This window comes from Eleutherodactylus coqui, chromosome 3, assembly GCF_035609145.1.
Source record: "Eleutherodactylus coqui strain aEleCoq1 chromosome 3, aEleCoq1.hap1, whole genome shotgun sequence".
Classification (NCBI taxonomy): Eukaryota; Metazoa; Chordata; class Amphibia; order Anura; family Eleutherodactylidae; genus Eleutherodactylus; species Eleutherodactylus coqui.
Window position 1 is genome coordinate 31,715,933 of NC_089839.1, and position 22,912 is coordinate 31,738,844.

General features: G+C 45.0%; 1 protein-coding gene, 1 long non-coding RNA gene and 1 other non-coding gene across 7 annotated transcripts in view; 2 read left to right on the forward strand and 1 right to left on the reverse strand.

The window, feature by feature from the left end:
• The window catches only part of LOC136620596 (uncharacterized), a 32,218-nt gene extending 16,492 nt beyond the window's left edge, over positions 1-15,726 (forward strand). For 2 of the 5 annotated variants that reach the window (XR_010791160.1, XR_010791157.1), the window contains exons 3-7: positions 335-476; positions 849-991; positions 3,970-4,111; positions 4,413-4,531; positions 5,476-8,911. This is a non-coding gene — a long non-coding RNA (uncharacterized lncRNA). Of the gene's footprint in view, positions 1-334; positions 477-848; positions 992-3,969; positions 4,112-4,412; positions 4,532-5,475; positions 8,912-10,659; positions 10,926-15,623 lie in introns of those variants that run through there. The other 3 variants (XR_010791158.1, XR_010791159.1, XR_010791161.1) reach the window with 3 other exon arrangements.
• The window catches only part of LOC136620118 (zinc finger protein 420-like), a 401,871-nt gene that overhangs the window by 93,250 nt on the left and 285,709 nt on the right, over positions 1-22,912 (forward strand). The gene's annotated exons all lie outside the window — the stretch shown is intronic.
• LOC136622696 (small nucleolar RNA SNORD109A) lies at positions 1,382-1,444 on the reverse strand. Its single transcript, XR_010791887.1, has one exon. It is a non-coding gene; the product is annotated as a small nucleolar RNA SNORD109A (small nucleolar RNA).

Consider the following 22,912-nt stretch of genomic DNA (forward strand, 5'->3'; position numbering starts at 1 on the left):
CCTCTTCAAAATTCAAGTGCTGTTGGTATACAGGTACTATACTGCATATATCACCGTTATTACCTCATACACTCTATTTAGACTACTGATAGCAGTATATAGCTACTATACTGCACATGTCACCATTATTACCTCATACACTATATAGAGACTACTTGTCGCATTATACAGGTACTACACTGCATATATCACAATTATTACCTCATACTCTATATAGAGACCAGTGGTCGCTGTTCATAGGCTATCACTGGTGGCCAAGCATGATTGTTGACCAAGTATGGGGGCTTTGCGGTGGGTCAGTAGATGATCATAGAGACCTATTCTTGATCCGCAGGTTCTTTCGCAGTGAGGATATCAGTTTCAAAGTGGAAGATGGTCCCGACAAGGGTTGGCTTGACGTCCTTTCCTCTTGATACGTTTCTCTCTTTCGCCCTCAATTCGCACCTCTTCAAAATTCAAGTGCTGTTGGTATACAGGTACTATACTGCATATATCACCGTTATTACCTCATACACTATAGAGAGTTATGGTCGCTGTACACAGGTACTATACTGCATATCTCAGCATTATCACCTCATATGCTATGTACAGACAGTAATGGTCTATATATACAGGTACTATACTCCATATGTCACCATTATTACCTCATATACTATATAGAGACAATACTGGTCACTGTATACATTTACTAGACTGCATATGTCACCACTGTTACTTTATACACTATAAAAACTTCTGGATGATGTTCATAGGCTATCACTGGTGGCCGAACATGATTTTTTTTTCCAAGTATGGGGGCTTTGCGGTGGGTCAGTAGATGATTATAGAGACCTTTTCTTGATCCGCAGGTTCTTTCGCAGTGGGGACATTTGTTTCCAAGTGGAAGATGGTCCTGACAAGGGTTGGCTTGACGTGCTTTGCTCTTGATTCATTTCTCCCTTTCGCCCTTCATTCAAGCCTCTTTGGAATTCACAGTGCTGTTGGTATACAGGTACTATACTGCATATATCACCATTATTATGTCATACACTATATAGAGACAGTAATAGTCGCTGTATACAGGTACTATACTCCATATGTCACCATTATTACCTCATGTACTATATAGAGACTACTGGTCAATGTATACAGGTACTATACTGCATATATCACCACTATTACCGTCAGCTCAGGGGGACTGCGATGGGGACGCCCTGTGCCCCATCGTATGCCAACCTGTACTTGGGCTGGTGGGAGGAAAAGGTGCTTTTCCCTGTGGAGCTTCTCGACTGGTTGGACAAGGTTCTTCTATGGTTGAGATTTATAGAAGACATTCTGATACTATGGACTGGAGATTAAATGTCCTTTCTCTCCTTGTTGACAAACTTAATGTGAATTTGTTGAATCTCAGATTTACATCTACCATGAGCTTAGAATCCTTAGACTTTTTGGACATCCTTGATTATTAAAAACACTGACGGTTCGTTGTCTTCAACACTATTTGGGAAACCCACAGCCACTAATAGCTTATTAAATTGGAAGAGTCACCATCCTAAGTCGCCCAGGAAAGGAATCCCTAAGGGACGATTCCTCCGACTCAGACGCAATTGTTCTGAGGAGTCCACTTTCCAGCAGGAGAGTATTAAGAGATTCTTGGATAGAGGTTATCCACTGTATGTGGTAGATAAAGCATACCAATTCGCATGTCAACAGAAGAGGTCTGAACTTCTGATCCCAAAAAGTCGGACTTCAGCTCCTATACTGCGTATTATTGGGACTTTTGACGCAGGTGTCAACCAGGCACGGGGTATTATTGATCGATTCTGGGAAATACTTAAAAATGATAAGGACCTTAAAGAGCTTATCCCAGATGTGCCATCTATCACCTTTACGAGAGGGCGCAACCTCAGGGAAGTCATCTGCATGCAACACTTATGAATGAAGCGTGGCTTCCAGTTTCCAGACCATGTAGGACTTTTGCATGCGCCAATTGTGTGGCCTGCCCTTTTATCCTGAAGAGCAAAACATTTACGAGCGCATCTACGAACCATACTTGCCATAATCATGACTTCATTAATTGTCTCACGCCAAATGCCATTTACATGACTACACACATGAGGGTTACACCACACATGTCTGCTGAGACATTTCCTGATTAGGACTATGCCTCTGAGAAGCGGTGCGATCATGTGACATGTCATGTGTCACATACTATCCACGCCCCCCCACCTCTGCTTTCTCTCATTCAGGGCATTCACTGGAGGCATATTAACAACTTCCTCTGCACTTCTGCCACAAACACCAATCAAGTTGCTGGAATTGTGAAAACAACCAATCAGGTGTTAATATGCTCACTGGAGTGTCTTCTGCGCATGCTCGCCACTACCGGCGCATGCACACTGCTCAACCCTAGATTCATGAATGGGCATGTAGGACGGAGCGTAGCTGTCACCGCCATTTTAACGATCAGGTGGCTACAGCGATGATCCCTCGACTCCATGGGCTAGAGAAACTGTTCTCCTATGACTGGCTGTCCTAACATCGATACTGTATCAGGTACACTTCAGGTTGAATCTTTAGCCTTATGGGCGTCCTTATCGGCAGCCATCTTTACATCTGGCATGCTGTCATTGGCCCAAATCCGTTTAGCACGCCTACTAGGTAGGATTAAAACCTCTATTTATACTGGGCAAGTCTGACAGCACAACATAACCTCCGGTCTACCATCAAGGCCAGAGGCGCTATCTCTTCTTCTATGTCTCACACCATACATCCTCATCTAAGCTGTTAGTTCACTTGGTTGCTGTTAAGACTCTACATGTCTGAGTAACAAATTCATCAATTAACGGAGCCATTTAGAAGTTAAACCTAGTAATGGGGATCCCCACATCATCTAGAATGAGCAGTAGCAGGATAAGATCTCTATTGTAATCCAGACTGAAACTGAGGTTCTTTTCAAAAATAATCCTGAACCCATTACAGCAATATGATTGGTTTCATCCTGACACTCTGATCTTCGTGTCAAGTTTGAATTGCATTTTAATGGCCGCACACTCATTGATTTCATTGAGTGCATTGCGAGCCGGCCCTATTGTGGTGTAGACTTATATGTAAAGATATATGTATAACTTCAAAATTGTTATTATGTTCCTGATGAAACGTTAATATTTGATGTAGAAATGCGCCGAACCTCTTCCTGAACTAATTTGACTATGCTGTAATAGCTACATCGTTCTGACAATATCAAGCGACCCCCCCCCCCCCCCCGGACTATTAATTTGACTGTGCTGTGGTCGGACACTATGAAGTGTTGAAGCGTTGCTCAATAGTTAAACTCGCATGCATCAGATAGTAACATATTGGTCATCAGCTAGCCTCTCTTTTTTTGAACGTAGTGACACTTGGGCGTTGTTACATATATATTTGAGTCATACATCAAGCTGGCAGATCTTTTTGTCACTCTGCCAACTGAACCTCACTGTGACCTGCCCTCTGGCAGGCGCCATTTAATAGTGTGACAGATCATTGTATTTAGGTCCCACTATTTTTACCACACTACAGAAGGCTATCTTCCACATATCATTTGTTTACTGAGGTCTGTCACTACTGCCGGACCCAGTGACCGTAAGATATTGTGTGTTCGTTGTTTGTTTGTGTTAAGCCCAAGTCCAATTTTAATTCAATCTCAAATAAATTTTAATTTTAAGACTATAGCTCACAGTTATAAGTCTATAACTGTGAAGGGTTCTTTATACTACTATATAGACAATTACTGCCTCAGTGGAAACTATTATTACCTCATATAGACTGCTGGTCGCATTATACAGGTACTATACTGTATATCTCAGCATTATTACCTCATACACTATATAGAGACCACTGGTCGTTGTTCATAGGCTATCTCTGGTGGCCGAGCATGATTGTTTTCCAAGTATGGGGGCTTTGCGGTGGGTCAGTAGATGATCATAGAGACCTATTCTTGATCCGCAGGTTCTTTCGCAGTGAGGACATCAGTTTCAAAGTGGAAGATGGTCCTGACAAGGGTTGGCTTGACTCTCTTTCCTCTTGATACGTTTCTCCCTTTCGGCCTCCATTCGCACCTCTTCGCAATTTAAGTGCTGTTGGTATACAGGTACTATACTGCATATATCACCATTATCACATTATACACTATATAGAGAGTATTTGTCGCTGTATAGAGATACTGTACTGCATATCTCAGCATTTACATCATATGCTATGTAGAGACAGTAATGGTCGCTGTATACAGGTACTATACTCCATATGCCACCATTATTACTTTACTCACTATATAGAGACCAGTGGTCGCTGTTCATAGGCTATCACTGGTGGCCAATCTTCATAGTTTTCCAAGTATGGGGGCTTTGCGGTGGGTCAGTAGATGATCATAGAGACCTATTCTTGATCCGCAGGTTCTAAGTGGAAGATGGTCCTGACAAGGGTTGGCTTGACGTGCTTTGCTCTTGATTCATTTCTCCCTTTCGCCCTCCATTCAAGCCTCATTGGAATTCACAGTGCTGTTGGTATACAGGTACTATACTGCATATATCACCATTATTTCTTCATATGCTATATAGAGACAGTAATGGTCGCTGTATTCAGGTGCTATACTCCATATGTCACCATTATTACCTCATATACTATATAGAGACAGTACTGTTCACTGTATACAGGTACTGTACTCTGTATATCAGCATTATTACCGCATACACTATACAGAAACAGTATTGGTCACTCTATACAGGTACTGTATTCCGTATATCACCATTATTACCTCATACACTATATAGAGACAATACTGGTATACAGGTATTGTACTGCATATATCACAATTATTACGTCATACTCTATATAAAGCCATTACTGGTCGCTTTATTCAGGCACTATACTGCATATGCCACCATTATTACTTTATACACTATGCAGAGACTGCTGGTCACTGTATACAGGAATTATACTGCATATATCACCACTATTACCTCATACAATATACAGAGATAGTATTGGTCACTGCATACAGGTACTGTACTCCGTATATCACCATTATTACCTCACACACTATATAGAGACAGTACTGGTTGCTGTATACAGCTAATACACTGCATATATATCCATTGTTACCTCATACACTATATAGAGACTACTGGTCGCAGTATACAGGTACTAAACTGCATATATATAACCATTATTACCTCATACACTATATGGAGTCAGTGCTGTTCGCTGTACAGAAGTACTGTCCTGCATGTATCACCACTATTACCTCATACACTATACAGAGACTGCTGGTCGCTATGTGTAGGTACTGTACTGAATATATCACCATTATTACCTCACACACTATACAGACAGTACTGGGCGCTGTATACAGGTACTGCCCGTTTATTACCATGATTATCCATGCAGTGCTAAGTTATGATTGACAATTCGGCATTTTGTTGTAATGCTTATGTCTTTTTTTTTTTTTTACCCCAGATCTTTTCCATACTTAACATTGTGCTGTGAACTAGTGTGATGTGTCGTCCTATTTCCGGTCCTGATTGTCCATTGTAGTCAATCTTCTATCCGAGTAAGTCTCCGATGTTGGATTCATCTAAATTGCATTGCCTCAAGATCGTCTCTGCATACAAATTGATCAATGCGGGGAATAACATGCAGCCTTGGTGTACGCCTTTCCCGATTCGGAACCATTCCGTGTTGCTGTTGGAGGCCCTGACTGTAGCATCTTGGTTCGCATATAAAGACTGTATGAGTCGCCCCAGATGTCCCGGGACAACTCTCTAATGACGACGCTCCTGTCGGACCATAACATTACCTCATGTCTCGGACCTGGTAGACCACTGTCACCACTATTAACAAAATCTACCTTGTGGAAGTCCTGCCTGATGACCACAAACACCCACTCAAATACATAACCTAGATTTCCTGGACCACATTGCACTACAGTGCAGCCCCTACTCCAACTAGAGTATGACCTTCACTCTTGATATAAGCTTCCCCTGGCTGAACCTGCTGTTAGGTTGTGCTTCTGGGACCTGTGGTTCTACAGGTTCCCATGAGCACACCTTCGCATGTGAGGGATAATTGAGCTGGCTGGGTGTGGAGTTTCTCCAGCTAATGATGTGCAGTGTGTGTCTGTGCAGGTGGCCGGACATGTGTATGAACCATGTTGTGCTCATTGGATCTGTGCGGGTGACAGATAAGGTGTATGAACAGTCCTGTTCTGTCTTGTGTGCAAGTCCCTGGGGTGTTGGGGTGAACAGCGACATGTGGCTGTGTAGGCTTCCAGACATCACGTGTGAACAGTCCTGTTTTGTGAGTTGGTGTGAGCTGCGTCCAGTCCTGCTGTGGATCGTTTGCCATCCAGGGATAGGTAGGTCCCTAGGTTCCAGTGCAGGGTCGTCCTTATCGGGACGATCGCCCTGCTTGTAGGCAGGTTTTTCACGTGGTGGTTGCCCCGTTAGAGTAGGGATATATTATGTCTGCCCATAAGACCAGTTTGCAGTTTTACCATGGTGTTTAGTGTGCATTGTGTTTTCTTATGGCGTTTGTGTGATTGCTGCCTTACATCCATGCAGAGGCATTATGCTTTCGTGTGCCTGATGGAAGCAACACCTGCCCTACCCCCTGTAATGCATGGCCTATATTTCCTGGACTATCACAGTGTAGATCCTGCTCCAATTCATGCTACCGCTTGCTGAGTCTCCTCTACCATTACTCTCATCCTTTCCACTGGATGTTTTGGATCTGCGGGACTATCATCCTGTCCAGTGCACATTCTGGATCTGCTAGCCTATTGCTGCCACCCTCTCCAGTGCACATCTAGTCCCTGAGACCCATGGTCCCATACCAGCACCATCGACTTTTCCATTCTGGACTTGCCAATCCATCAGCCTGACCAGACCGCTACTGTACTATTAGCACCATTTATTTCCCTGCATGCCCATCGCCCTGTGCAGTGCACATTCAGGCTCTCCTAGACCATCATCTGCAATCTGTTTAGTGTATACTCTGCATTGCTAGGGATGCATCAAGGCCATGATTTAATGACCCCTTATTGTATGTTGACTCCCTATCATTTTTATCACACTTTCTATTGTATACACTATCATACCAAATCTAGTTGGACTCCTGAGCAAGAACCAAAAGTAGTATTTATTTCCATATGGTAATACTTAATGGAGCTCCTTTGGCCCTAATGACATTGGATACTCTCTGTGGAATACTTCCTACTAATGTAGAACGTTCGTCCATTGCTCAACTCTCCGATGACGACGCTCCTTGCACCACTATAGACGGGCAATGCATTGCGCTTTGTGATGGACGGCTTGTGCGCAGAAGCATAAGCCATATATCCAAAGCGTGCAGTTCCTGTCCCAAACTATGGCTGACCCCTCCAAGGCTCTGCATCTTATGTAGCATGGTCTAGGACAGGTGTCATGCTAATAAGACACGATCCATTCTACTGATAGGGGGTCCAAATACTTTTGGTACAATAGTGTATCTTGTACATGTTGGAGCTCTACATGATTCTTTCTAGGCCACACTATGCACCTACTGGCTCATGACCACCATTTGCTGCAGCCGCTGCTCAGATTGAGTGTTAAGTCAGCTAAACCATCTCCTCTTGTGCCCGTCTTTGACCTCCACACTTGGCCTGCTGACCCATAACCAAAATATGCCCCTCCCATCCCATCCTGAACCTAATGGGAACACCTTGCCACCACCTATTTATTTCCCCGGTGTGTGTTCTCTATATGTGTATACCGGAAGACCAAACACATCACACTGTGTGACGGCGGCCTTATAGATACAGCAGCTCATAGAAACCAAAACGCGTTTGTTAATCATATCCCTATAAGCTGAACACGCTGATCAATCCATTATCATAAGCTAATTAACAAGAATCAGACGCGAATAGCCACACAGAGCAATCATTCCTGACTTGATTAACAGCTAATGGTTTAGTCAAACGGGCAGGCTGCCGTGTCCTCCTTCACGCAGACAGAGCAGTTCTTCCTGGTAGTGGGGCTCAAATACCCCACCTCCAGCAAGCTAATGCTATGATTGGTTAATCGAGCACCATGTTAGCCAATGAGAGTATATAGTGATATGGCCATGCCTATGGCGATGTGATCTCTAGTACCTCTCCCCTTCATAAAACCAGCTTGGACATCAGGCAGTTCCTGATCAATGACCTACTACAACCGCTTTTCAATGGGATGTTAATAACGTGGGAGATCAGATCCATTGTGCACTAGTTTGAGCAATCTTGGGCATCACCTTTCTTTAGCAGTGGGATAAATACTGATCTTGTCCAAATCTTTGGCCATTTACAAGTGGACCATATCTGTTGGCTCAAAGCCGTGAGGGTACTGACTGGCAGGATACTTGTGGAGCTTCTGAAACCAATCAATTCCTTGGGCTTTGTTATTTGGCAGTTGTCTCACAGCCCATGCTTTTTTTTTCTTCCAAAATGTTAGGTTCCATGTCCATCTGGCCATTATTCTTATCTTTTTAATGTTCTGACTGGCTAGCATATAGCTCTTCTGTGTATTCTTGCCTTCTATTCTTGATCTTCTGCTGATCACTCAGTTAATTTCCATTATGATCCCTGAATGTTGCTTTTCAGGGAGAGAAGCTGGATTGCATCACCTTTAGGACTCATTCACATGGGCATATTGTCACCATGTACTACGCACACGTATTTCCCATGCGTAACATGCGGTGAATGGAAGCAATGAAAGTCTATGGACTTTCACTCGTCCATTCACACCTGCAAGTGGACAGTGCATATGGTACGCAGGAGAAATAAATCTCAGAATGCTCTATTTGCTACTGGTGTGGGGGTCAAAATGACTGTTGGGGGATATAATGATTGCTACTGGTGTGGCGGAGCAATGACTTCTGCTGGTGGTGGTGGTGGTGGTGGTGGGGGGGTGGGGGGGGCACAATGACAGCTGCTGGTGGGCCTCTGAGTACATTTTCACTATATTATCGCAGGGACAACTGTCAGTGCATCTGCGCCCAACAACCATCCCATATAAAGGGGCCATTAGGTATAATGTGTGCAGATCATCTGCTCCATGTCCCCACAATTCACACTCACCTATTCTGCTGCTCCTGCAGTCTCCTTTGTTGTTGCTGCTCATCAATTTCTTGTAACCACCTGATCTGTTGTCGCACTCTTAGTTCTTCCTTCAGCCGCTCTATCTCTTCTTCCTGCTGTCTTCTTTCTTCTTTAAACTTTTTTCTAACGAACATAGAATATAAAACTACTGATATACCAATAAAGTCCCATTTTATAATGGGGATGCTTATTATAAAGGGCTCTTGGTCCAGCTGCATTGGGGTTGTGGGACCCCGGGGCTCCAGCAGTGGATCTTGCATACAGTTACATTGCCTCTGCCTCCTCTCTCGTCACTTTAACAAGTTCTGTCTCCCTACAATAGAAAATACAGTTGTGGTTAACTGGAAGCCTCCAACACTTCCACCCGTACAGCCCTCATGTCACTCCTATAATGTCACTCCATAATCCCCCACATCTGCACCTACATATACACCCGTCATCTCTAACAGATGAACTCTTCTGTACTCCACTTCTAAAGAAATAAGGTGGTTGTTCTGCGCTTACCATGCAAATGGCTCCTGGTCACCAGATGAATGTCACGTTCTGATGGAATAATAAGAGGACAAGTATTACTTATACAGGTTATGACAATCCTTATGAACACAAATCATACAGTTGGGCCTCATTCGCACAGTCTATGGCAGCCAATCAAATCACTGCTTTTATTCTTCTATAACTCCTAGGAGAATGAGGGGTCCAGGAGGATGGCCGCTATATATTGGGGTTATCGGACAACATACAAAATACTGTAGAGAGGGATATGTATGTAATTCTACACAACACTCTTTCTCTTTTTTCACCTTGTCCTCCTCTTCATCCAGATGTTGTCTCTCCACTTTCTTCACCATCGCCTCCATTAAAGGGGTTGTCCCGCGAAAGCAAGTGGGGTTATACACTTCTGTATGGCCATATTAATGCACTTTGTAATGTACATCGTGCATTAATTATGAGCCATACAGAAGTTATTCACTTACCTGCTCCGTTGCTGGCGTCCTCCTCTCCATGGTGCCGTCTAATTTCAGCGTCTAATCGCCCGATTAGACGCGCTTGCGTAGTCCGGTCTTCTCCCTGGTGAATGGGGCCGCTCGTGCCGGAGAGCTGGCCCTCGTAGCTCCGCTCCGTCACGTGTGTCGATTCCAGCCAATCAGGAGGCTGGAATTGGCAATGGACCGCACAGAGCCCACGGTGCACCATGGGAGAAGACCCGCGGTGCATCGTGGGTGAAGATCCCGGCAACCATCTTACTAAGGTAAGGAAGAAATCGCCGCAGCGCGGGGATTCGGGTAAGTACTAAACGGTTTTTTTTTTTTAACACATGCAATGGGTTTTGTCTCGCGCCGAACGGGGGGCCTATTGAATAAAAAAAAAACCCGTTTCGGCGCGGGACAACCCCTTTAAATCTGTAGAGAAATTAACAGTTTAAAAAGCAGTAGTAAACTTGTCTCATTTAGACAGGATCCTTCTACAATTTGTGGCCATAACTCAAAGCTTGTGATCATTTGCCATGTTTAGCCTATACCTGGTTTTAGAGCTACAAACTCCTACCCCAGACTATGTGTACTCCGAGAGTGGTCGTCATCCCCAACCTATATAGCCACTGAGGATTTCTCCATACCTACTCATTTCTACCCATCTCCACCCTGTCGCTGCCCTCCACAACCGTCCCACACACACGGACTGCTCATGGCATGTGCAGCCAAATTTAAACGTTTGGGGTGATGGTTCCTTCTTGTCTATGACCACCAATAGGATAAAATGTATGAGATGTACTTACCTCACGCTCTCCAACACGTTGCCCATCATTATATCTCTTTATATATATATCACACTTTGAACAAAGTGTGAAGTAAATAAAGCAGAGCGTTACTGAAGTGTTTTCTTGTTTCATCAGAAGTAAATGCTGAGATGTGACATGACTAAGGAACCAGTTTTAAGCCTCCTACAAAGCTGGGGGGTGGGTGGGGGCACAATGGCAGCTGCTGGTGGGCCTCTGAGTACATTCTCACTAGATAATCACAGTGATGACTGTCAGCGCATCTGTGCCCAACAACCATCCCATATAAAGGGGCCGTTAGGTATAATGTGTGCAGATCATCTGCTGCATGTCCCCAGGATTCACACTCACCTATTCTGCTGCTCCTGCAGTCTCCTATGTTCTTTCTGCTCCTCAATTGCTTCTAAGCATCTGAGCTGTTGTTGGAGTCTCATTTCTTCTTTTAGCCGCTGTATCTCCGCTTCCTGCTGAACTCCAATGCTAAAGAAATAAGGTGGTTGTTCTGTGCTTACCATGCAAATGGCTCCTGGTCACCAGATGAATGCCACATTCTGATGGAATAATAAGAGGACAAGTATTACTTATACAGGTTATGACAATCCTTATAAACGCAAATCATTCGCACGGGCTATGGCAGCCAATCAAATCACTGCTTTTATCCTTCTCTAAATCCTGGGAGAATGAGGGGTCCAGGAAGATGACTGCTATATATTGGGGTTATCGGACAACATACAAAATACTGTAAAGAGAGATATGTAGATTACTTCTATAAAGTATTCCTTTTCCTCCTTCACTTCCTCCTCCAGATGTTTATCTTCCTTATGTCCTAATATTCATCATCCGTATCCTCCACCACTTTCTTCTCCTCCTAAATAAGGAGGTGACTTGCGGGGGGTCTCTGGTGCTTTCTTGTTTTGGTAAGTGTGACCATCTACGTCTTTGTCTGGGTCTACAAAATAATCCAAAAGCACAACATGAAACTCACATGATGCGGGAGGGGGGGATCACAGGAACAGTCTATGAGATGTAGTGCACTGATATTGTCCTGCATAATGCCCGCAGGATGGGAGCGGGTGCAATGACTGTTGGGGGGGATATAATGATTGCTACTGGTGTGGCGGTGCAATGACTTCTGCTGGTGGTGGTGTTGGGGGGCATAATGGCAGCTGCTGGTGGCCCTCTGAGTACATTCTCACTAGATAATCGCAGTGATGACTGTCAGCGCATCTGTGCGCAACAACCGTCCCATATAAAGGGCCGTTAGGTATAATGTGTGCAGATCATCTGCTCCATGCCCCCAGAATTCACACTCACCTATTCTGCTGCTCCTGCAGTCTCCTATGTTCTTGCTGCTCCTCAATTGCTTGTAAGCATCTGAGTTGTTGTTGGAGTCTCATTTCTTCTTTTAGCCTCTGTATCTCCTCTTCCTGCTGTCTGCCCTGCTGTACTGCAACGCTAAAGAAATAAGGTGGTTGTTCTGTCCTTACCATGCAAAAGGCTCCTGGTCACCTGAATACCACGTTCTGATGGAAGAATAAGAGGATAGGTATTACTTATACAGGTTATAACAATCCTTATGAACACAAATCATACAATTGTGCCTCATTTGCGCGATCTATGGCAGCCAATCAGATCACTGCTTTTAATCTTCTGTAAATCCTGGGAGAATGAGGGGTCCAGGAGGATGGCCGCTATATATTGGGGTTATCGGACAACATACAAAACACTGTAAAGAGAGATATGTAGGTTACTTCTATAAAGTATTCCACTTCCTCCTCCGGAAGTTCTTCCTCCTCCTTCACCACCACCACCTGATGGAAGAATGAGAGGACAAGTATTACTTATACAGGTTATAACAATCCTTAGGAACACAAATCATACAGTTGGGCCTGATTCGCACAGTCTATGGCAGCCAATCAAATCACTGCTTTTATCCTTCTCTAAATCCTGGGAGAATGAGGGGTCCAGGAGGATGGCCGCTATATATTGGGGTTATCGGACAACATTCTTCCTTCTTCGTCAGCTCCCCCAAATGTTCTTCTTCTTCTTTGAAATGTTTTTCTTCCTTCACTGCCTACTCCTTCTGATGTACCTTCGTTACTTTCTCCATCGCCTCCAATAAATCTGTAAAGAAATTAACAGTTTAGAACGCAGTAATAAACTTGTCTCATTTAGACAAGACCCATCTACAATTTGTAGCCACATCTCGAAGGTTGTGATCATTTGCCATGTCTAACCTATACCCGGCTTTAGAGCTACAAACTTATACCCCAGACTACGAGTACTCCTGTACTGGTCATCATCCCCAACCTATATACCCCCTGAGAACCTCTTCATACCTTCTCACTACTACCTATCTACACCCTGTCTCTGCCCTCCACAACCACCCTCCACATACATGGAATACTCATTGGCATCTGTCCCCAAATCGAACATTTTGGGTGATGGTTCCCTCTTGTCTGTGAGCAGCAATAGGATAACATATATGAGAAGTACTTACCTCACACTCTTTAACACGTTGCCAATCACTATATCACACTTTGAACAAACTGGGAAGAAAATATAGCAGAGCGTTACTTAGGTGTTTTCTTGTTTCATCAGCAGTAAATGCTGAGACGTCTGACATGACTAAGGAACCAACACTAAAGAAATAAGGTGGTTGTTCTGTCCTTACAATGCAAATGGCTCCTGGTCACGAGACGAATGCCACGTTCTGATGGAAGAATGAGAGGACAAGTATTACTTATACAGGTTATGGCAATCCTTATGAACAACAAATCATACAATTGGGCCTCATTCGTGTGGTCTATGGCAGCCAATCAAATCACTGCTTTTATTCTTCTATAACTCCTGGGAAAATGAGGCGTCCAGGAAGATGGCCGCTATATATTGGGGTTATCGGACAACATTCTTCCTCCTTCTTCAGCTCCTCCTCCAGATGTTCTTCTTCTTCTTTGAGATGTTTTTCTTCCTTCACTGCCTATGGATAAAATATAAGAAGTTAATCTCACATTCCAAGAAATACATAAAGCATCCCAGTAATATAAGGACAGCGGGGTGAAATAAGGAGGTGACTCACGGGGTGTCTCTGGTGCTTTCTTGTCTTGGGCAGTACGACAATCTACGTCTTTGTCTGGGTCTATAAAATACCCCAAAACCACATGACGAGGGAGGGCTGGAATGATCCCCGATGCGCTCCACCTCAGTTCACTCAGTGATGATTGCTCATGTGTAAAAGCATAGGGCTGATCATCGCAGGGAAGAGTGTCAGCGCATCATGACTGGCAGCACATCGGCGCCCAACAACCGTCCTGTATAAAAAGGCTGTTAGGTGTAATGTGTACACATCATCACCTCCATGTCCCCAGAATTTACACTTACCTGTTCTGCTGCTCCCGCAGCCTCCTATATTCTTATTGTTCCTCCATTGCCTGAACACTTCTGATCTGTTGCACTCTTCGTTCTTCTTTCAGCAGCTCTATCTCCTCTTCCTGCTATCTCCTTTCTTGTTTAAAACTTTTTCTAACGAACATAGAACATAAAACATCTAATATACCAATAAAGTCACATTTCATAATATGGGCATGCATTATAACGGGCTCTTCATCCAGGTGCACTGGGGTTATGGGACCCCAGGGCTCCAGAAGTGGAGAACCTGTTATACACTTACGTTACCTCTGCTTCCCCTATCGTCACTTTTAAGTTCTGTCTCCCTACAATAGAAAATACAGTTGTGGTTAACTGGAAACCCCCAAAACTTCAACCCGTACAGCCCTCATGTCACTTCTATAATGTTACTCCATAATCCCCCACATCTGCACCTACATATACACCCGTCATCTCTCAGATGAACCCTTCTGTACTCCAACACTAAAGAAATAAGGTGGTTGTTCTGTCCTTACAATGCAAATGGCTCCTGGTCACGAGACGAATGCCACGTTCTGATGGAAGAATGAGAGGACAAGTATTACTTATACAGGTTATGGCAATCCTTATGAACAACAAATTCTACAATTGGGCCTCGTTCGTGTGGTCTATGGCAGCCAATCAAATCGCTGCTTTTATTCTTCTATAACTCCTGGGAAAATGAGGCGTCCAGGAAGATGGCCGCTATATATTGGGGTTATCGAACAACATTCTTCCTCCTTCTTCAGCTCCTCCTCCAGATGTTCTTCTTCTTCTTTGAGATGTTTTTCTTCCTTCACTGCCTACTCCTTCTGATGTGCCTTCCTTACTTTCTCCATCGCCTCTAATAAATCTGTAAAGAAATTAACAGTTTAGAACGCAGTAATAAACTTGTCTCATTTAGACAAGACCCATCTACAATTTGTAGCCACATCTCGAAGGTTGTGATCATTTGCCATGTCTAACCTATACCCAGCTTTAGAGCTACAAACTTATACCCCAGACTACGAGTACTCCTGTACTGGTCATCGTCCCCAACCTATATACCCCCTGAGAACCTCTTCATACCTTCTCACTACTACCTATCTATATCCTGTCTCTGCCCTCCACAACCACCCTCCACATACGTGGAATACTCATTGGCATCTGCCCCAAATCGAACATTTTGGGTGATGGTTCCCTCTTGTCTGTGAGCAGCAATAGGATAACATATATGAGAAGTACTTACCTCACACTCTTTAACACGTTGCCCATGACTGTATCTCTATAGAAAATAAAGCAGAGCGTTACTTAGGTGTTTTCTTGTTTCATCAGCAGTGAATACTGAGACATCTAAAATGACTAAGGAACCAACACTAAAGAAATAAGGTGGTTGTTCTGTCCTTACAATGCAAATGGCTCCTGGTCACGAGAGGAATGCCACATTCTGATGGAAGAATGAGAGAACAAGTATTACTTATACAGGTTATGGCAATCCTTATAAACAACAAATCAAACAATTGGGCCTCATTCGTGTGGTCTATGGCAGCCAATCAAATCACTGTTTTTATTCTATAACTCCTGGATAAATGAGGGGTCCAGGAAGATGGCCGCTATATATTGGGGTTATCGGACAACATACAAAACACTGTAAAGAGAGATATGTAGGTTACTTCTATAAAGTATTCCACTTCCTCCTCCGGATGTTCTTCCTCCTCCTTCACCACCACCTGATGGAAGAATGAGAGGACAAGTATTACTTATACAGGTTAGGGCAGTTCTTATGAACAACAAATCATACAGTTGGGCCTGATTCGCACAGTCTATGGCAGCCAATCAAATCACTGCTTTTATCCTTCTCTAAATCCTGGGAGAATGAGGGGTCCAGGACGATGACCGCTATATATTGGGGTTATCGGACAACATACAAAACACTGTAAAGAGAGATATGTAGGTTACTTCTATAAAGTATTCCACTTCCTCCTCCGGATGTTCTTCCTCCTCCTTCACCACCACCACCTGATGGAAGAATGAGAGGACAAGTATTACTTATACAGGTTAGGGCAGTTCTTATGAACAACAAATCATACAGTTGGGCCTGATTCGCACAGTCTATGGCAGCCAATCAAATCACTGCTTTTATCCTTCTCTAAATCCTGGGAGAATGAGGGGTCCAGGACGATGACCGCTATATATTGGGGTTATCGGACAACATTCTTCCTTCTTCGTCAGCTCCCCCAGATGTTCTTCTTCTTCTTTGAAATGTTTTTCTTCCTTCACTGCCTTCTCCTTCTGATGTGCCTTCGTTACTTTCTCCATCGCCTCCAATAAATCTGTAAAGAAATTAACCGTTTAGAACGCAGTAATAAACTTGTCTCATTTAGACAAGACCCATCTACAATTTGTAGCCACATCTCGAAGGTTGTGATCATTTGCCATGTCTAACCTATACCCAGCTTTAGAGCTACAAACTTATACCCCGGACTACGAGTACTCCTGTACTGGTCATCGTCCCCAACCTATATACCCCCTGAGAACCTCTTCATACCTTCTCACTTCTACATATCTATACCCTGTCTCTGCCCTCCACAACCACCCTCCACATACGTGGAATACTCATTGGCATCTGCCCCCAAATCGAACATTTTGGGTGATGGTTCCCTCTTGTCTGTGAGCAGCAATAGGATAACATATATGAGAAGTACTTACCTCACACTCTTTAATACGTTGCCAATCACTATATCACACTTTGAACAAACTGGGAAGAAAATAAAGCAGAGCGTTACTTAGGTGTTTTCTTGTTTCATCAGCAGTAAATGCTGAGACATCTGACATGACTAAGGAACCAACGCTAAAGAAATAAGGTGGTTGTTCTGTCCTTACAATGCAAATGGCTCCTGGTCACGAGACGAATGCCACGTTCTGATGGAAGAATGAGAGGACAAGTATTACTTATACAGGTTATGGCAATCCTTATGAACAACAAATTCTACAATTGGGCCTCGTTCGTGTGGCCTATGGCAGCCAATCAAATCGCTGCTTTTATTCTTCTATAACTCCTGGGAAAATGAGGCGTCCAGGAAGATGGCCGCTATATATTGGGGTTATCGGACAACATTCTTCCTCCTTCTTCAGCTCCTCCTCCAGATGTTCTTATTCTTCTTTGAGATGTTTTTCTTCCTTCACTGCCTACTCCTTCTGATGTGTCTTCTTTACTTTCTCCATCGCCTCCAATAAATCTGTAAAGAAATTAACAGTTTAGAACGCAGTAATAAACTTGTCTCATTTAGACAAGACACATCTACAATTTGTAGCCACATCTCGAAGGTTGCGATCATTTACTATGTCTAACCTATACCCGGCTTTAGAGCTACAAACTTATACTCCGGACTACGAGTACTCCTGTACTGGTCATCGTCCCCAACCTATATACCCCCTGAGAACCTCTTCATGTCTTCTCACTTCTTCCTATCTATACCCTGTCTCTGCCCTCCACAACCACCCTCCACATACATGGAATACTCATTGGCATCTGCCCCAAATCGAACATTTTGGGTGATGGTTCCCTCTTGTCTGTGAGCAGCAATAGGATAACATATATGAGAAGTACTTACCTCACACTCTTTAACACGTTGCCAATCACTATATCACACTTTGAGCAAACTGGGAAGAAAATAAAGCAGAGCGTTACTTAGGTGTTTTCTTGTTTCATCAGCAGTGAATGCTGAGACATCTGACATGACTAAGGAACCAACACTAAAGAAATAAGGTGGTTGTTCTGTCCTTACAATGCAAATGGCTCCTGGTCACGAGACGAATGCCACGTTCTGATGGAAGAATGAGAGGACAAGTATTACTTATACAGGTTATGGCAATCCTTATGAACAACAAATTGTACAATTGGGCCTCATTTGCGCGATCTATGGCAGCCAATCAAATCACTGTTTTTATTCTTCTATAACTCCTGGATAAATGAGGGGTCCAGGAGGATGGCCGCTATACATTGGGGTTATCGGACAACATACAAAACACTGTAAAGAGAGATATGTAGGTTACTTCTATAAAGTATTCCACCTCCTCCTCCGGATGTTCTTCCTCCTCCTTCACCACCACCACCTGATGGAAGAATGAGAGGACAAGTATTACTTATACAGGTTAGGGCAGTTCTTATGAACACAAATCATACAGTTGGGCCTGATTCGCACAGTCTATGGCAGCCAATCAAATCACTGCTTTTATCCTTCTCTAAATCCTGGGAGAATGAGGGGTCCAGGACGATGACCGCTATATATTGGAATTATCGGACAACATAAAATACTGTAGAGAGGGATATGTGTGTAATTCTACAGAACACTCTTTCTCTTTTTTCACCTTGTCCTCCTCTAGATGTTGTTGTTCCTCCTCTTCATCCAGATGTTGTCTCTCCACTTCCTTCACTATCGCCTCCATTAAATCTGTAGAGAAATTAACAGTTTAGAAAGCAGTAGTAAACTTGTCTCATTTAGACAGGATCCTTCTAGAATTTGTAGCCACAACTCAAAGCTTGTGATCATTTGCCATGTTTAGCCTATACCTGGTGTTAGAGCTGCAAACTCCTACCCCAGACTATGTGTACTCCGAGAGTGGTCGTCATCCCCAACCTATATAGCCACTGAGGATTTCTCCATACCTACTCATTTCTACCCATCTCCACCCTGTCGCTGCCCTCCACAACCGTCCCACACACACGGACTGCTCATACCATTTGCAGCCAAATTTAAACGTTTGGGGTGATGGATCCTTCTTGTCTATGACCACCAATAGGATAAAATGTATGAGATGTACTTACCTCACGCTCTCCAACACGTTGCCCATCACTGTATCTCTATATATATATATCATACTTTGAACAAAGTGTGAAGTAAATAGAGCAGAGCGTTACTGAAGTGTTTTCTTGTTTCATAAGAAGTAAATGCTGAGATGTGACATGACTAAGGAACCAGTTTTAAGCCTCCTAAAAAGCTGGGGGGTGGGTGGGGGCACAATGGCAGCTGCTGGTGGGCCTCTGAGTACATTCTCACTAGATAATCACAGTGATGACTGTCAGCGCATCTGTGCCCAACAACCATCCCATATAAAGGGGCCGTTAGGTATAATGTGTGCAGATCATCTGCTGCATGTCCCCAGAATTCACACTCACCTATTCTGCTGCTCCTGCAGTCTCCTATGTTCTTGCTGCTCCTCAATTGCTTGTAAGCATCTGAGCTGTTGTTGGAGTCTCATTTCTTCTTTTAGCCTCTGTATCTCCTCTTCCTGCTGTCTACCCTGCTGTATTTTTATAGCTAAAGAAATAAGGTGGTTGTTCTGTCCTTACAATGCAAAAGGCTCCTGGTCACCAGATGAATACCACATTCTGATGGAAGAATAAGAGGACAAGTATTACTTATACAGGCTATGACAATCCTTATAAACGCAAATCATTCGCACGGGCTATGGCAGCCAATCAAATCACTGCTTTTATCCTCTAAATCCTGGGAGAATGAGGGGTCCAGGAAGATGACTGCTATATATTGGGGTTATCGGACAACATACAAAATACTGTAAAGAGAGATATGTAGATTACTTCTATAAAGTTTTCCTTTTCCTCCTTCACTTCCTCCTCCAGATGTTTATCTTCCTTATGTCCTAATATTCATCATCCGTATCCTCCACCACTTCCTTCTCCTCCTAAATGAGGTGACTTGCGGGGGGTCTCTGGTGCTTTCTTGTTTTGGTAAGTGTGACCATCTACGTCTTTGTCTGGGTCTACAAAATAATCCAAAAGCACAACATGAAACTCACATGATGCGGGAGGGGGGGATCACAGGAACAGTCTATGAGATGTAGTGCACTGATATTGTCCTGCATAATGCCCGCAGAATGGGAGCGGGTGCAATGACTGTTGGGGGGGATATAATGATTGCTACTGGTGTGGCAGTGCAATGACTTCTGCTGGTAGTGGTGTTGGGGGGCATAATGGCAGCTGCTGGTGGCCCTCTGAGTACATTCTCACTAGATAATCGCAGTGATGACTGTCAGCGCATCTGTGCGCAACAACCGTCCCATATAAAGGGCCGTTAGGTATAATGTGTGCAGATCATCTGCTGCATGTCCCCAGAATTCACACTCACCTATTCTGCTGCTCCTGCAGTCTCCTATGTTCTTGCTGCTCCTCAATTGCTTGTAAGCATCTGAGCTGTTGTTGGAGTCTCATTTCTTCTTTTAGCCTCTGTATCTCCTCTTCCTGCTGTCTACCCTGCTGTACTCCAACGCTAAAGAAATAAGGTGGTTGTTCTGTCCTTACCATGCAAAAGGCTCCTGGTCACCGGCTGAATACCACGTTCTGATGGAAGAATAAGAGGATAGGTATTACTTATGCAGGTTATAACAATCCTTATGAACACAAATCATACAATTGTGCCTCATTTGCGCGATCTATGGCAGCCAATCAGATCACTGCTTTTAATCTTCTGTAAATCCTGGGAGAATGAGGGGTCCAGGAGGATGGCCGCTATATATTGGGGTTATCGGACAACATACAAAACACTGTAAAGAGAGATATGTAGGTTACTTCTATAAAGTATTCCACTTCCTCCTCCGGATGTTCTTCCTCCCCCTTCACCACCACCACCTGATGGAAGAATGAGAGGACAAGTATTACTTATACAGGTTATGGCAGTCCTTATGAACACAAATCATACAGTTGGGCCTGATTCGCACAGTCTATGGCAGCCAATCAAATCACTGCTTTTATCCTTCTCTAAATCCTGGGAGAATGAGGGGTCCAGGAGGATGGCCGCTATATATTGGAGTTATCGGACAACATACAAAATACGGGGGGGCGTGGCCTGCGACCAGCATGAACAGTCGCAACTGAGAGGAGCTCCCCAGGGGGAACAGCAAAATCCGTCCAAAATCCTGGCCTGACCAGAACCAGACTAACCCAAACGAGACCAATGGACTCCTAAACCTCTAGAGAAAGCCTGTACTGCAAATAAAGGGAATTGCATCCCTCTAACTCCTCCAACAGAGCCACGAACGAGAAAAGGCGCAAAAACCCGCCATCTTTCCCACACTTCGGACACGGACCACCTCTCCAACTTACCTCGTCTCCCGACTGCCTCGGAACCCCGGCGGACCATCCTCTCCTACCCATTACCCAGCGGGAGAACCCTCGGGCGTCTGGGGCTGAACACTCCATTCCAGCCGGACCGGAGCCCCTCTGCGCTGTCTCCGGGCCACGGAGACCGGCGCCTGCCGCGAGACGAGAGGGGGTGGCCCCCCCACCGAAACTGTCGGTTTTGCTCCTGGAGCACGAGGTACTTCGCCCCTCAGACATCCGAGCCGAAGCCGCCGTCACCACCCAGCCGGCTCCGTCTGCCCCGACACTGCCTACCTGCGACCGGCCCCGTGAGGCGAGGCATTCCGCCCGCTCCCCGTCGGTGAGTACCTGCCGCCGGCTGCGCCCGAGACCGGGCTGAGCGTTTCTCCTACATCGCTCCGGAGCGCTGTTACCAGGCACCTTCCCCCGGAAGAAGCCACGTGAAGCACCCCCGGACCAGCGCTGCCGCCGCGAGACCCGCGGGGGGTAGCGCCCCGCTGAACCATCGCACGGCAAACTCCTTACCGCTACACAGCGGCGACATCCAACGCCCCGGGACGCACCAAACGCGAGCCCGCACGCCGACCCGATCCCGGCCCCACGGGCTGAAAACTCCGCTACTCACCTCCGGCTGCGGCGGACCTGACCGTTCTCCACGATCCTTCCTCGACGGCTCGTCCCGTCTCCGGACCGCCCTGTCGCTACGAGACTGCATCACCCAGGACACCGCTCTCGTGGGGACCCCCCTTCGGACCCGGCCCTGCGGAGCCGGCGACAGAACTGTAAGTGTTTTATAAGGGGCCAGGGGACAGCACACAGGACGGAGTAGGCCTGCCACAACCACATATTCTGGCCAAACGGCCCACGACAGAGAAGGGTCACCCTTTCCCTTAAAATAGCCAAAGGACCGGCTATCCTACCGCGCACCTGTAAGCGGACTGTGTTACATCGAGTCAGCGAATATTAAGCCCCGCAACAGACACTGACCCATCTCCGACCCTAAACCACGTTGAACGAGGGTGGTCTGTTTAGCCCTGCGGCTGACAGGCTACCATATTTGACGGGCACGACCCCCCCTGCCCCTCCACCACGGCCGGACCTGGGCCAGTAATAACAAGGCACTACTAAGATCTAGACGACCGAACACTCTTACCTCAGCAACCCATAACAACACAAAGATATAAACCTTTGATCCCTACAAGCAAATACCGACGCCATCTATACTACAACAACAAATCTCATAACCCGCAAGACCAACCTAGCGAAATCTAACATGAGTACACGCGCAAAAGGCGGCTCAGCCGCCGAAAAACTCAAAGAATTCTCCCGCTCTGAAACCCCTGATCACACCCCGCGTGCAACGCGACCCACACAGGCGAAAGATCCTGAAAATGAACCAGGGCAAAACCCAGAACCCACTATGCGTCAAATCCTAGATGCGATCAATACTTGCAAATCCTCTCTTACCAACAAAATAGAGGAGATTAAATCCGATGTCTCCCTC